Source organism: Copadichromis virginalis, linkage group LG3, assembly GCF_057382275.1.
Source record: "Copadichromis virginalis isolate Kocher_CV1m ecotype Utaka linkage group LG3, C_Virginalis_male_GT1.1, whole genome shotgun sequence".
NCBI lineage: Eukaryota > Metazoa > Chordata > Actinopteri > Cichliformes > Cichlidae > Copadichromis > Copadichromis virginalis.
In genome coordinates, this window is record NC_140620.1 from 3,411,318 (window position 1) to 3,428,330 (window position 17,013).

A 17,013-nucleotide genomic window follows, 5' to 3' on the forward strand; every position below is an offset into this window, starting at 1 on the left:
GTTTGTGTGTTTGCCACTAGGAGGGAAACGGAGAGATCACGGGAGCTGGACCTTGGGATTACTGTTTGGAAGGAGTCACTACGTGTGTTTTCACTTCACGGCCACGAGCACTGCTAGGAGGAGAAGGAGGAGACCACACCTGGGCACCCATCACTATATACATATATATATATATTGAACTGTTGCACCTTTACCGCACTGTAAATAAATTCACTGTCTTCTCCCAAAGGAGTCCTGCATACGAGTCCTGTTTTCTACACCCACCCTGACAGTCAGCTGATTTCCTCTGTGCAGTGCAGACGAGCATCAGTCAGCAAGTCAAGGTGGTGAGATGGACTGGTGTCCTGTGTGACTCTGCTGGTTCTTCTGAGGAAACACCACCGTCTCTCCACACCGTCACCATCTGTGAGCACAAACTGCTGCTCTGCTCTGCCAGCATGTAGGAAATCACATATCACACACACAGGGGTGAAGAAACATTAGAGCTCAACTTTGGATACTTTAGATCTAAACAGATCAAAGTAGCTCTTAGTTTCAGCAATCAGTGAACAGACAAACAATGATACCAAACTGATTCTGTATGAATACAATATGGTGTTTTCAATACAGGTGTCACATTAATTTATTAAAACTAATATATATATATATATATATATATATATATATATATATATATTCATATATATATATAAATATTCATATATATATATATATATATATTTTTTCATATATATATATATATATATTCAAAACACCCAGCACGCCCCTGCGGGCGGTTTATCCTTCAAGCTCGGGTCTTCTACCAGAGGCCTGGGAGCTTGAGGGTCCTGCGCAGTATCTTAGCTGTTCCCAGGACTGCGCTCTTCTGGACAGAGATTTCCGATGTTGTTCCCGGGATCTGCTGGAGCCACTCGCCTAGCTTGGGAGTCACCGCACCTAGTGCTCCGATCACCACGGGGACCACCGTTACCTTCACCCTCCACATCCTCTCGAGCTCTTCTCTGAGCCCTTGGTATTTCTCCAGCTTCTCGTGTTCCTTCTTCCTGATATTGCTGTCATTCGGAACCGCTACATCGATCACTACGGCCGCCTTCTTCTGTTTGTCTACCACCACTATGTCCGGTTGGTTAGCCACCACCATTTTGTCCGTCTGTATCTGGAAGTCCCACAGGATCTTAGCTCGGTCATTCTCCACCACCCTTGGGGGCATCTCCCATTTTGACCTCGGGACTTCCAGGTTGTACTCGGCACAGATGTTCCTGTACACTATGCCGGCCACTTGGTTATGGCGTTCCATGTATGCCTTGCCTGCTAGCATCTTGCACCCTGCTGTTATGTGCTGGATTGTCTCTGGGGCATCTTTACACAGCCTGCACCTGGGGTCTTGCCTGGTGTGATAGACCCCAGCCTCTATGGATCTTGTGCTCAGAGCTTGTTCTTGTGCTGCCATGATTAGTGCCTCTGTGCTGTCTTTCAGTCCAGCTTTGTCCAGCCACTGGTAGGATTTCTGGATATCAGCCACCTCCTCTATCTGCCGGTGGTACATACCGTGCAGGGGCCTGTCCTTCCATGATGGTTCCTCGTCTCCATCCTCTTTCTTGGGTTTCTGCTTTCTGAGGTATTCACTGAGCACTCGGTCAGTTGGGGCCATCTTCCCAATGTATTCTTGGATGTTCCTTGTCTCATCCTGGACTGTGGTGCTGACACTCACCAGTCCCCGGCCCCCTTCCTTCCGCTTAGCGTACAGCCTCAGGGTGCTGGACTTGGGGTGAAACCCTCCATGCATGGTAAGGAGCTTTCTTGTCTTTATGTCAGTGGCTTCTATCTCCTCCTTTGGCCAGCTTATTACCCCAGCAGGGTACCTGATCACGGGCAGGGCGTATGTGTTGATGGCCCGGATCTTGTTCTTACCATTCAGCTGACTCCTCAGGACTTGCCTGACCCTCTGCAGGTACTTGGTGGTTGCAGCCTTTCTAGCGGCCTCTTCATGGTTCCCATTTGCCTGCGGGATCCCCAGGTACTTGTAACTGTCCTCTATGTCTGCAATGTTGCCTTCTGGTAGTTCAATCCCCTCAGTTCTGACTACCTTCCCTCTCTTTGTTACCATCCGACTACACTTCTCCAGTCCGAACGACATTCCAATGTCATTGCTGTATAGCCTGGTAGTGTGGATCAGTGAATCGATGTCTCGTTCACTCTTGGCATACAGCTTGATGTCATCCATGTACAGGAGGTGGCTGACAACTGCTCCGTTCCGTAGTCGGTATCCGTAGCCAGTCTTGTTAATGATCTCACTGAGGGGGTTCAGGCCTATGCAGAACAGCAGTGGGGACAGAGCATCTCCTTGGTAGATCCCGCACTTGATGGTGACTTGTGCTATGGGCTTGGAGTTGGCCTCTAGTGTTGTCCGCCACATCCCCATTGAGTTCCTGATGAAGGCTCTTAGGGTCCCATTGATCTTGTACAATTCTAGGCATTCCAGTATCCAGCTGTGGGGCATTGAGTCATAGGCCTTCTTGTAATCAATCCAGGCAGTGCACAGGTTGGTCAGTCTGGTCTTGCAGTCTCGGCTGACTGTTCTGTCTACCAGTAGCTGGTATTCTTGCCAATTCCTTTCTGTGTCCCGCTCATGTATTGACCCATGTGCCTGTTCATCTTAGCCGATATGATGCCTGACAGGAGCTTCCATGTAGTACTGAGGCAGGTTATTGGTCCGTAGTTGGAGGGGACCGGTCCCTTCTTGGGGTCCTTGGGGATCAGGACCGTCCGACCTTCGGTTAGCCATTCCGGGTGTCTCTCGTTAACTAGCAGCTGGTTAATTTGTGCTGCCAGACGCTCGTGGAGTGCAGTCAGCTTCTTTAGCCAGTAGGCGTGAACCATGTCGGGCCCTGGTGCTGTCCAACTCTTCATACTGGAGACCCTTTCTTGGATATCTGCCACTGTGATGGTTACTGGACCCTGTTCAGGGAGATCGCTGTGGTCTGCCCTCAGATCCACTAGCCACTGAGCATTGCCGTTATGGGTTGCGTCCTTCTCCCATATGCTCTTCCAGTATTGCCCCGTCTCCAGCCTTGGTGGTGCTGTTCTCTTATTATTGTTCCCTTGCCACTGAGAGTACACCTTTGCTGGTTCTGTGCCTTCTATCTCTCTGGTGTACCTCCTCAAGCGGCTGGCCAAGGCTGTGAGTCTTTGCTTGGCAGTTTCCAAGGCCTCAGGTATGGACAGCTTGCTGTATTTCTTAGGCACCTTCTTTGTCGCACCTTTCTGCAACTCCGTTAGTTGGCTAACCTCCCTCCGTGCTACTTTGATCTTGCCCTCTAGCCTCCTTCTCCATGGAGGGTACTGCCCCTTGTGGCTGTTCAACTTGTAGCCAAGCATCTCACTGCTGCCGTATTGTAGATCAGCTTGTTAGGTCAGTTCCTCTCGCACTCAACGATCCTTCTCCTATCGCACTTGGGGCTATGTACCCAATCTCGGGTGGGGGTGATGATATCTCCCCCCTGACCTGGCGTCCTGACTCCTCCTTGCCGTAGCATTTGTGTTGTACCTCGTCAATCTCTAGCTGTGAGAGCAGTCCCTTCTTTCGAATGTTGGAACACTGAGCTACTAGCTGTTTCGCCGTCATTGTGGATGTTGGGTATCGAAGAATCCATAGGTCCCTCATCCTATTCATGTAGCCCCTTCCGCCGGGACTACTTGCGTAGTAGCATTCCAACAACGCCCTGTTTTCGTCTCTTGCCCACCGATGCCTTCTTGTTCCAGTAGCCCACTTTTCGTCAGGGTGCCCTTGTTCCTCAACACCTGACGCGGACCTTGTTGATCCGGGTGACGTCCGAGCCGGCATGCCTTCATATTTATCTGTCTCGCTCATGTCTGCGGTAGGCTTGCTTAGCATAGGGGGTCTAGCCTTAGGACCCTTACTGGATACAGACGCCCCAGGCAGGAATCGAACTTGCGATCCTCTGTTCCAAAGGCGTGTAGTCTAACCACTACGCTATCCAGCTGCTATATATATATATATATATATATATATATATAAGAATATTCTTTTTTAATTTTTTATTTAACAATTGCAACTGAATGAATTAAATATTGAACAGAAATATATTGTCACATTCTTCATTCTCAAATACAAATTTCACAAAGTAGACTTTTGATTAACAAAAACAATATGAATTACAAAAAATAATTATATATTATTAAAATATTCTGCAACCATGACCAAAGTCAGAATCATCATTACAGTATTGTGGACTTACTGCTTGGCTCACAGTGATAAACTTCAGGGGAGATCATGATGACAGAAAACTGTAAACAACACTCTCAAGTCTGAAGCTGCTTTCCTTGTTTCTGTGGCCTCTGCTTGCTGACAGACCTGAAGTTGCTACAGATTTTAAGAAGTGATAATTATAGGGAGGAAACTTCTCTTTTTCATCCGTTTAATCAAACATCTGATGCCTCAGCTGTCTCAGTCCTATAGCGTTCTGCAACTACAACTAACCTGAAGCTTGGATTTGGCTGCAGGTGCCCCTGTACATCCTTCTCAGCAGAACACATGTGGGTACCATTTAATCCCACTTCTTCCTGAGCTTTGTGTCGGACTGTGTGTCGGACAGGGTCGTCTGCAGTACGGGGGCCCCACAGGGAACGGTTCTGGCTCCGTTCCTCTTCACCATCTACACTGCAGACTTCTCCCACAACTCCACCCAGTGCTTCCTGCAGAAGTTCTCTGATGACTCTGCAATAGTCGGCCTGATCACTGATGGGGACGACAAGGAGTACAGAGGACTGACTCGGGACTTTGTGGACTGGTGCCAGCTGAACTACCTCCAGATCAACGCCAGTAAAACCAAGGAGCTGGTGATAGACTTCCACAGGCACAAACATCCTCCACTGCAACCCAGGCACGTGCAGGGGGGGGGCTAGAGGGGCTTGAGCACCCGCCCCTTTCCTGATGGGTGCCCAAAGTGCCCTTTTGTTGAGGCAACTTTTTAAAAAAAAATTATTATTATTATTTTTTTTAATGCGTGCGGAGTCCTGTCTGTGCCCCTCAACAATAATATTTAACTATTAATCACAGTTTTGCTAAATAAAAGGATCTGGCTTGTGTAGCAATGGGAATTGCATTTACCTGTGTGTTCCACCCGGAGTCTTGAGAGTGTAACACCGGAAGGTGAGAAGCAGAGACTCATGACTGTTTATTAAGAGTTTAATAAAAGTTTACCTCGGAGGAGGGAAAGTTCAACTGAGCATCTTGTGAAGTTTATAGAGAGAACAAGATGAAACATGGTGGCAGCGGGGTCTAGAGTGATCCACACCGCGCTTTGAAGACAACAGATTGAGCGGACGGTATCGACGCGTCCAGCTAGGCTAGTTAGCCTCGGAGGTGCTAACTGTTCAGGACAGCAGGTGAGACGCTGACGAGAAGAGCGCAGCGGCGTCTACGATGGATGGATTGAAGCCACCCGCACAGTGGAGTATGGATTCAGTGAACCTGTCTAAAGCGTGGAAAACATGGAAAGAAGAGTTTACCCTCTACACGGAACTAGCTCTGCCGGATGCTGAGGAAAAGGCGAGAGTGAAGCTGTTTTACTATCTGATCGGGGAACGGGGCAGGGAGCTCTGTGGAACGCTGATCGGAGCTGAGGCAAGAGTAACAGTAAGTGAGCTGATGAGAAAAATCGATGAACACTGTAATCCCAAAGTTAATGAGACTGTCGAGAGATACAGATTTTTTGCACGCAATCAGGCTCCTGGAGAAAATATTGATAAATATGTTACGGACCTGAGAATGCTGGCGAGCACCTGCAACTTTGGACAATTAAAAGACTCACTGATCAGAGACAGGATCGTCTGTGGCACGAACAGCTCCAGTTGGAGGGAAAGGTTGCTCAGAGAAGAGAACCTCACATTAGACAGATGTCTAGATATTTGTAGAGCAATGGAGATTTCAAGAGAATACAACAAAACAATAGCGGGACAGGCTGTAGAGGAACTGCATGCAGTAAAACAAAAAGAGAGAAAAAGACTGGATAAAGAGATATCATGCAGATTTTGTGGAAGAGCACATGAAAGACTCAAATCAAAATGCCCAGCATATGGAAAAAAAATGCAAAAAATGTGGCAAAGAAAATCATTTTGCTATAGCATGCAGGAGTAAAAGCAGACAGAGTGAAAATGGAAAAAAGATCCACACAGTGACGGAGCAGGACTCGGATTCCTGTGAGGACATAATGACTGTCACAGCTATGACACAGACTGCAGTAGAAATGAACCAGATCAGAGAATCAGACATGAAAAAACGAGAGCAGCTGTTTGCAGGCATGATGATTGGCAACAGCCTGGTCAAGTTTCAAGTTGACTGTGGTGCAACCTGCAACGTTATTCCCATCAACTTGTTGAACCCGAACATCAAAATGGAGCACACAGACAAGGTTCTTGTGATGTACAATAAATCAAGGCTGTGTCCATTAGGAAAGTGTAAAGTCAAGCTGACAAACCCAAGAAACAACAAAAAGTACAGAGTCGAGTTCCAAGTGGTAGAGGAGGACTGTAAAACACCTCTACTTGGGAGAACAGCTAGTGAAGCGATGAAGCTAATACAAGTTAAATATGATAACATCTGTGCTTTGGACAGCTCAGTGACAACAGCTCCATCAGAGAAAAACGCATGGTTGTTGGAAGAGATAAAGACTGAGTTTCAGGATGTGTTTACAGGAGATGGATGTTTGCAAGGTGAATATGAGCTGGAAATCAACACAACAGTGCAGCCCGTCAAACTGCCAAAACGCAGAGTCCCAGTGTCGATGATGAAACCACTGAAAGAGGAACTGATGAGCCTTGCAGACAGACAAATAATAGCACCAGTGGAAGGTAGTACTGATTGGATCAGTGGGATGGTGACAGTGCAGAAGCCAAATGGCAAACCCAGGATATGTATTGACCCAAGACCGCTCAACAAAGCTTTGAAGCGTAGTCACTTCCCGTTACCGACAATAGATGACATATTGCCAGATGTGTCAAAAGCGAAAGTTTTCACAGTTTGTGATGTGAAACATGGCTTTTGGCATGTGAAGCTTACAGAAGAGTCAAGCCATCTCACGACATTCGCAACACCATTTGGTCGCTTTCGTTGGCTGAGAATGCCGATGGGGATCAGCCCAGCGCCAGAGGTCTTTCAGCGCAAACTGATGCAAGCGTTAGAGAACCTGCCAGGCACATACATCATTGCTGATGACATCCTGATCACTGGAAAAGGAGAGATGACTGAGTTGGCAGAAATGGATCATGACAGAAACCTGAGACTTTTCCTGGAACGCTGCAGAGAGAGAAACATCAAATTAAATGTGGAAAAACTCAAGCTTAGAAGACAGGAAGTACCATACATCGGACATCTACTCACAGCAGAGGGGCTGAGAGCAGACCCAGAGAAGGTACGGGCCATCACAGAGATGCCAGCACCAACTGACATAAAAGGGGTGCAGAGACTAGTTGGAATGGTCAACTATTTATCAAAGTTTTACAAGCATCTGTCAGACGACTGTGAGCCTCTCAGACAACTGACGCACAGAGACAGCCTATGGGAGTGGACAGACGTGCAGGAAGATACATTTAAAAGACTGAAAGAAAAACTAACACAAGTCCCAGTTTTGAAATATTACAGCCCTGAAGAAGAGCTGACGCTGCAGTGTGATGCCAGCGAGACAGGACTGGGAGCAGCTCTGACTCAACATGGAAAACCAGTGGCATTTGCAAGTCGTGCACTGACGCTCACTGAAAGAGGTTATGCACAAATTGAAAAGGAATGCTTAGCTATTGTGTTTGGGATGGAGAAATTCCACCAATATACATATGGTCGTCTTGTGAGAGTGCAATCAGACCACAAGCCACTCGAGAACATTATTAAAAAGCCACTGTTACATGCACCTAAGAGACTGCAAAGGATGTTATTAAGGCTGCAAAAATATGATATAACCATAACATATGTTCCAGGCCGCGACATGCTACTTGCTGATACGCTGAGTAGGGCCTACCTGCAGGACAGCATCAAAAGCCAGACGGAGTTGGAGACAGAATGTGTCAACATGGTAGATTATGTACCTGTTTCAACAGAAAGCATGCACAGAATACGAGCAGGGACAAGAACCAACCACACACAACAAACGCTGATAAAAACAATACAAAAGGGGTGACCGGCCTGTAAGAAAGATGTACCTGTTGAAATAACCCAGTTCCAATCTTTGCAGGATGAACTGAGCACACAGGATGGATTGGTCTTCAAGGGAGAGAGAGTGGTGATTCCAGAAGCACTGCAGGCAGATATAACCCAGCGAATTCACTCAACACACATCGGCACAGAAGGGTGCCTCAGGAGAGCTAGAGACTGCGTCTACTGGCACGGTATGAACGACCACATCAAAAAGTACATCGCTACATGTGACATATGTCGGTCTGTGGATGCAAAACAACAGAAAGAGACACTAAAACCACACGAGCTGACCACTAGACCATGGACCAAAGTTGGGACAGATTTATTCAACTTTGAGGGTAGGGACTACCTAATAACTGTTGATTATTACTCCAACTTTTGGGAGATAGATTATCTACCTGATACCAAGTCGAGTACTGTGATTAGGAAACTAAAGGCTCATTTCGCACGTCAGGGAATCCCAAATATTGTTTTTTCTGACAACGGGCCCCAGTACAGCTCAACAGAGTTTGCCAACTTCAGCCGGAAATGGGAATTTCGACACCATACCTCATCACCTGGCTATCCGCAGAGTAACGGCAAAGCTGAGTCTACTGTTAAAACTGCCAAACGACTCATGAAAAAGGCGAAATTGGCTGGACAGGATCCATATTTGGCCTTATTGGACCACAGAAACACCCCAACACAAGGTTTAACTACCAGCCCTGCACAGAGACTGTTAAGCAGGAGGACGAGGACACTCCTCCCAATAGGAGACAGATTGTTGCAACCCAAAGTGACTGACAACAAGTTAGCACTGATGAAAAACAGAGAGAGACAAACAAAGTACTACAACAAGACAGCGAAGGACATGGACACATTAAACCCAGGGGACTTGGTGCGAGTCCAACCTTTTGAACCACACAACTTATGGACCAAGGCTAGAGTGTGTAACACTCTGGGAAACAGATCCTATGATGTGGAGTTGGACAACGGCAGAGTCCTCAGAAGGAATCGTCGCCATCTGAGGCGAGCTGCGGAGGTCAAAAAAGACATGTCAGCACATCTCCAGCCTGAGGGGCAGAACATTACTGTGCCGACAAAGAGCAAAGAGAACACACAAAACAGCACTACCAGGTCAGGACGGGTAGTACAACAACCTGGATACCTGAAGGACTATGTATGCAATTAAGGGGTAATCTGTGAGTTATATGCTGTGATTTGTTTACTTGTCAGAGGAAAGACAAAAGAAAAAAAATCTGTGACGACATTTTGAGTTATATGTTGTGATTTGTTTACTGGTTAGAGAACAGAGCAAAACATCTGTGATACTATTTTGAGTTATGGCTTTGTGATCTGTTTACTTGTTTGGAAGAAAAAAAAGAAAAAAAAAAGAAAAGAAAAAAAAAGGAAATGAGAAACAAAACGGAAAAAATGAATAAAAGTAATACTAAAGGAAAATAGAAAGAAAGCTAAAAAAAAAGTAAGTGGAAGAAAGAATTTTTCATTTTTGAAGAAAATTGTGTCCAACAAAGAAATGTCATGTCTAAGTTTTGTTCCAGTTGCAAACTGAGTTCTCAATTTATGAATAGTTCATTGTCTTTGTAAAAGAAAAGGGATGTAGCAATGGGAATTGCATTTACCTGTGTGTTCCACCCGGAGTCTTGAGAGTGTAACACCGGAAGGTGAGAAGCAGAGACTCATGACTGTTTATTAAGAGTTTAATAAAAGTTTACCTCGGAGGAGGGAAAGTTCAACTGAGCATCTTGTGAAGTTTATAGAGAGAACAAGATGAAACAGCTTGCATCAGTCACATGATCACATTTAACCAATGATCGCCCTTGACGGCAGAACGCGCTGGTTACGAGCCGGGAACGAGCTCACAAAGAGCACGCGCATTTTTAGCGGTCCGGAGCTGTAGGAGAAACATAAGTTAACTCAGAGACACAGACTGATGCGACAAAACCAGTAAGTAGGTGTACAGCGTACACTGTAGTGTGTAGCACCCAGGAGTATTGGCTTATTACGTACACGTTGGTAAGCTGTCTTGTTGCAACTGACGAACTGAAACAAACGAGCGTGCTGTGTGTGCAACAGCGCGACAAACATTACCTGTCCTTTTATTAACTGCACAAGTAGTGCTGGTCACAGCTGCTGGCTACCTGTGTAAGGCTGTCATGGGTCTGTAGCTCTGTCACCGTTTTAGGGAACATATTTAGTTTTAAAGTATTTAGAAACATATTTAGTTTTAAAGTAAGTTTCCGGGCTTTTCCTGCCTTTCTGGAGGGATTATATTTCACTAAAAAACGATCTAATATGCATGTCCACATAATAATTATTATAATTATAATATATTAAAAACACACACTGTATTTTAAAAAACACACATTAAGAATCAGATTATATTAGATTTATATTTTAAATAAGACAAAAGTTGGATTTTACAGCAGTAAAATGATTGTATCTCTACAGTTTAAACATGTAATAAGCTTTGCCCTGCACAGAGTGGATAGTGAAACAAATGGAATCATCATAATGACATTATTTCATATTTATTACTTCCCCCTCCTCTTTGCTTTATTATTGTAGCTCTAGTAATGAATAATAATGTAAGGATGCCCATAGTATATACAGTATTCTGAAGAAGGTCTAAAATGTCACTGTGTGTGCATGTGTGTGTTTTATTTAGCTGGATTTAAAAAAATATTACTCATGATATAACATTGTGCAGACATGGCTGGTAAGGACATGAGGAGGAAACAGCAGGAGCTGTGTGAGGCTACTAAAGGCAGTGCTATAACATTTTTCTGTCATCATTTTATTATAGATTAAGTGCTGGAGTTGTTAGGTGTGGATAATTAGATTATAGTTTATTGCAATAGCAAGTTGTGCCTTGTTCTCACATAGACAGCAAGTGGAGAGTGATATATGAATGGAAGATGGAAGGAAGGAAGAAGAGAAGCAAAGAGTGATTCACAGGCAGAGCCTAAATTATTTCTCACAGTTTGTTGTTGCCTTATGGTTCCAAGCGCTGTCACCAATCTTTGCATTTTGTTATTATCTCATGACACTTGTTTAATCAGCTACCATCTCTCCTGTGGACTTTTTAATGTCTACAGTCTCAGATCAACACAGCCCTGCCCTCCAGCACTATCAGCAGCAGGAGCAGCAGCAACACCTCAACAGCAACATTGTACTGTGGCTGTAGCTCAGGTGGCAGAGCAGGTCAGCCACTAATCAGAAGGTCGGTGGTTCGATCCCAGGCTGCCTCCTGGCTGCATGCCTAATATTCTTGGGCAAGATACTAACCCCATGTTTGCCTACTGGTGGTGGTCAGAGGGCCCGGTGGCGCCAGTGTCCAGCAGCCTCGCCTCTGTCAGTGCGCCCCAGGGCAGCTGTGGCTACAATGTAGCTGCCATCACCAGTGTGTGGATGTGTGTGTGAATGGGTGAATGTAGTGTAAAGCGCTTTGGGGTCCTTAAGGACTAGAAAAGCACTATACAAATGCAGGCCATTTACCATGTACCCATCAGGTAAAACATCGGCGACGTTTGCTTTACCTTGTTGCCCATATTAGATTCTTGATGAATGTGTGTTGTTGTTATTCAGCCTGGCTCAATGTGCCTCTTTTTAACTTTGAGCACCCGCCCCTTTAAACCTCTCTGCACAGCCCTGCTGCAACCACTGAACATCCAAGGTATGGACATTGAGGCTGTGGACAGCTACAGGTACCTTGGTGTTCATCTGAACAACAGACTGGACTCATAACTCAGACGCCCTCTACAGGAAAGGGCAGAGCAGGCTGTACCTGCTGCGGAGACTCAGGTCGTTTGGAGTGGAGGGCCCACTCCTGAAGACCTTCTATGACTCTGTGGTGGCCTCAGCCATCTTCTATGGTGTGGTCTGCTGGGGCGGCAGCATCTCTGCTGGAGACAGGAAGAGACTGAACAGGGTGATCCGAAGGGCCAGCTCTGTTCTGCCCTCTGGACCCAGTGGAGGTGGTGAGTGACAGGAGAACGGCGGCTAAGCTGTCATCCCTGTTGGACAACATCTCCCACCCCATGCAGCAGACTGTGACAGCACTGAGCAGCTCCTTCAGTGGGAGACTGCGGCACCCACGGTGTGGGACGGAGAGATTTCGCAGGTCTTTCCTCCCCACTGCTGTCAGACTCCATAATAAAGACTTTTGCAGCTTATCAAACCCTCACATGTGCAATAAGACTGCCATATGTGCAATTCTTGTACAATTCTTCTTCTGACGAAGTTGTACTTTTGTATTTTCTCACTCAGTTGTATATAGCATTTGTATTTCTATTTTATATTATTCTATTCTATTTTATTCTATTGTATATAGTATTTTATTTTATTGCATTCCAGTGTTTTCTAATTTCTGCTACAAAACTTTGCACTTTGCACAAATTTCCCACCTGTGGGACGAATAAAGGTCATCTTATCTTATCCTTCTATCGCACTTGGGGCTTGGTACCCAATCACTGGTTGATGTTATCCCCCCCGACCTGTCATCCTGGCTCACCCTTGCCATAGCATGTTGTACCTCGCCAATGTAGCTGTGAGAGCGGTCCCTTCTTCCAAATATTGGAACACTAAGGTACTAGTTGTGTCATGATCCTGGGTCGTTGACCCAGCGTTTTGTGTTTCTTTTTGGGTTCATCTTGTGTTTGGTGTTTATTCTGATTCTGTATTAATTCTTTGGGTTAGTTGTCGTGTTTATTATCCCTACCTGTGTCTCCCCTCAGTGCTCCGTTCAGGTCCCTGTGTTTTGTTGCAAAACAGTCTGTGTGTTTCCGGTTTTACTTTGTAGGTCTGCCTCTCATCATGTCCATTAGTGTCAGCTGTGTCCACCCCTGCATGTCATCTCCTCATTACCTAGTGTGTATTTATAGTGTGTGTTGGCTTCTGTTCATCGTCGGATCGTCTGTGTTTCTCGGTTTAACTTCGTCTCTCTGCATTCTCCGCTCCCCGTTTCATGCTTAGGTTTGTCATTTAGTTTTCCCAGTCTAGGTTTTTCAGTCATTCGTCTTTTCTCACTATCTGTTCAGCCGCTCCACTTCTGCAAATAAAACTTCACTCTCATCACCAGTCAACTGCCTGCATTTTGGGTCCTTTCCCTCCTACTCCACACGGCTCACCCCGCCAGCCGTGACAAGTTGTTTCGCCGTCAATGTGGATGTTGGGTATCGAAGATTCCATAGGTCCCTCATCCTATTCATGTAGCCCCTTCCGCCAGGGTTACTTACGTAGTAGCATTCCAACAGCGCCCTATTTTCATCTCTTGCCCACATTTATGTGAAATTTTATGCAGTGTCACAGTATAAATATAACTATGAAAAAATAAATAAAATAAAGCTTTGTGTTTAGATTTAATAATATAGTCTCACTTTCTTGTGGTCAATATCTGTACTTTACAGGAAGCCCTTACCAGCCAGATTACCAGAAAAGAGGCAGAAAAGGCAGCATCCAAGTGGTTTATTGGTGCAAGAGATAGAGGAGGAAACCGCATGACAAGGGCACAGTGTCGTGTGCAACAAAGGTATACCTTAGTGACTAGGTTTAGATAGACTGTACAAATTGTGGAGATGAAATCAATTACAAATACTTTATTATTAAACTGAGAGAAATTATGTTTGGAGGTTTTTTTTGCTGGGGGGATTCATCAGCTCACGTTGTTCTGGAGGTTGATGGCTGCTTGCAGGAATGACCACATGTTTCTCTCTGGCTTGCAGCATACGTGAAGAAGTCTCTCAATAAACAGTTTTTTGGTTCCTCACTTTGTTACAGAATGTCAATCATTTTCAGTTATGTTTAGCAGTTTGTGCAGTATGCTTCTTTACACAATCAGCTCCAGGAACTCCAGTCTGTCACCAGTGGGATTAAAACTCACTGACTCTAATGCTGCTGTCCTAACAAATGGCTGGAAAGCAGTTTGAAAATTCCATAAGAGACTACAGGGAGTGCAGAATTATTAGGCAAATTAGTATTTTGTCCACTTCATCCTCTTCATGCATGTTGTCTTACTCCAAGCTGTATAGGCTCGAAAGCCTACTACCAATTAAGCATATTAGGTGATGTGCATCTCTGTAATGAGAAGGGGTGTGGTCTAATGACATCAACACCCTATATCAGGTGTGCATAATTATTAGGCAACGTCCTTTCCTTTGGCAAAACGGGTCAAAAGAAGGACTTGACAGGCTCAGAAAAGTCAAAAATAGTGAGAGATCTTGCAGAGGGATGCAGCAGTCTCAAAATTGCAAAGCTTCTGAAGCGTGATCATCGAACAATCAAGCGTTTCATTCAAAATAGTCAACAGGGTCGCAAGAAGCGTGTGGAAAAACCAAGGTGCAAAATAACTGCCCATGAACTGAGAAAAGTCAAGCGTGCAGCTGCCAAGATGCCACTTGCCACCAGTTTGGCCATATTTCAGAGCTGCAACATCACTGGAGTGCCCAAAAGCACAAGGTGTGCAATACTCAGAGACATGGCCAAGATAAGAAAGGCTGAAAGACGACCACCACTGAACAAGACACACAAGCTGAAACGTCAAGACTGGGCCAAGAAATATCTCAAGACTGGTTTTTCTAAGGTTTTATGGACTGATGAAATGAGAGTGAGTCTTGATGGGCCAGATGGATGGGCCCGTGGCTGGATTGGTAAAGGGCAGAGAGCTCCAGTCCGACGCCAGCAAGGTGGAGGTGGAGTACTGGTTTGGGCTGGTATCATCAAAGATGAGCTTGTGGGGCCTTTTCGGGTTGAGGATGGAGTCAAGCTCAACTCCCAGTCCTACTGCCAGTTTCTGGAAGACACCTTCTTCAAGCAGTGGTACAGGAAGAAGTCTGCATCCTTCAAGAAAAACATGATTTTCATGCAGGACAATGCTCCATCACACGCGTCCAAGTACTCCACAGCGTGGCTGGCAAGAAAGGGTATAAAAGAAGAAAAACTAATGACATGGCCTCCTTGTTCACCTGATCTGAACCCCATTGAGAACCTGTGGTCCATCATCAAATGTGAGATTTACAAGGAGGGAAAACAGTACACCTCTCTGAACAGTGTCTGGGAGGCTGTGGTTGCTGCTGCACGCAATGTTGATGGTGAACAGATCAAAACACTGACAGAATCCATGGATGGCAGGCTTTTGAGTGTCCTTGCAAAGAAAGGTGGCTATATTGGTCGCTGATTTGTTTTTGTTTTGTTTTTGAATGTCAGAAATGTATATTTGTGAATGTGGAGATGTTATATTGGTTTCACTGGTAAAAATAAATAATTGAAATGGGTATATATTTGTTTTTTGTTAAGTTGCCTAATAATTATGCACAGTAATAGTCACCTGCACACACAGATATCCCCCTAAAATAGCTAAAACTAAAAACAAACTAAAAACTACTTCCAAAAACATTCAGCTTTGATATTAATGAGTTTTTTGGGTTCATTGAGAACATGGTTGTTGTTCAATAATAAAATTATTCCTCAAAAACACAACTTGCCTAATAATTCTGCACTCCCTGTAGTAGAAGATATTCTGCATCTTGGTGCAGAGATTAAAGTAGTAGCTCCCAAAATTTATCTGATAGCCCTATTTTTGCCTTCTGGCACACACCTTAAGAAGTGGAATCTGTTTTCTCTTTTATAGATGTAGCCATTGTTACATTGTACTACTCTGTTTTGTCTTCATTATGAGGTGATGGTTTCTGCACCATGCAACAAACTGGTTAATCACTTGCCTGTTCTAAGCTCTGTCTCCATCACTGAAACACCCCAGAGTTATTAATGTAACTATTTAGATGTCTTTCAAACAGTCGTCTTCGATTCAGATTGTATCCGGTAAAATATTTCTCATTAATTTGATTTTTGAGTGCCTACTTGGTTAATCTTTTTGTAAATAGCTCTTCTGTTGCCATGAATGTTAGGTCTATAGTCAGACCTTGCTGGAGGTTTGTCATTGTGAATAAAGAGCAAGACACTCCGTACGGTTCTCACGTGCTCGCAGGGGAAGTCTGGCAAGATGTTCAACTGACTTCAGACTGACTCCCCTTGCTGGCTCTTTTATTGACCACCGTGCGTTACACAAACACAGTCAAACTGGTTTAAACTGGTTACACAATGTAATAAACATATAGTGTGCCATAAAAGACAGTGTTGGGTAAGTTACTTTTAAAAAGTAATTAATTACTAATTACTAATTACTTAGTCAATATTGTATTTAAAATACTTATCTAATTACTGTGTCAGAAAAGTAACTTAATTACTAAATAAGTAATTAAACTAAATACTTCTTAAAATTCCATATAAACCTTGAGTGGACAAACAATAGAAATTCTTTAAATAATAAATATTTTTTAAAGACGGAGACTCTACAGTAAGCAGCGGTAGCATCTCTTCCACAATGTAGCCTGCAGTCATTTTTTTAAGCTCACCTTCAGGTGCTTTCTGTGCTGCTGAAGTAAAATCAAGTTTTGCCGATAGTTTTTTCTAGCTTACATATTACTGTAATGTTCTTGTCTGCTTGTTTCAGACAAGTGAAGAGACGGGAATATGTCCACTCGCTTCAGCCGAGTCCAACATCTTCTGCTTTAGAATACGACTGTGCAGCAAACTGCCGCGAAATGACGAGTAGCTGCACTACAGCGATGTTAAAGAGCAGAGTTTACTTCTACGTTTAGAAGATAAATTAATGAAATAAATAATGATATTCAGCGAGTTTAATTATTTTACAGTGTAAAGCAAGTACATTGTAAGTAACTGTGATTAAAATACCTAAAAATGAACAGTAATTAGTAACGCGTTATTTAGTTACACCCAACACTGAT

At 44.4% G+C, this 17,013-nt stretch overlaps 1 protein-coding gene across 1 annotated transcript in view; it reads right to left on the minus strand.

The window, feature by feature from the left end:
• Positions 1–17,013, minus strand: part of LOC146712329 (H-2 class II histocompatibility antigen, E-S beta chain-like) — a 49,589-nt gene that overhangs the window by 10,061 nt on the left and 22,515 nt on the right. The gene's annotated exons all lie outside the window — the stretch shown is intronic.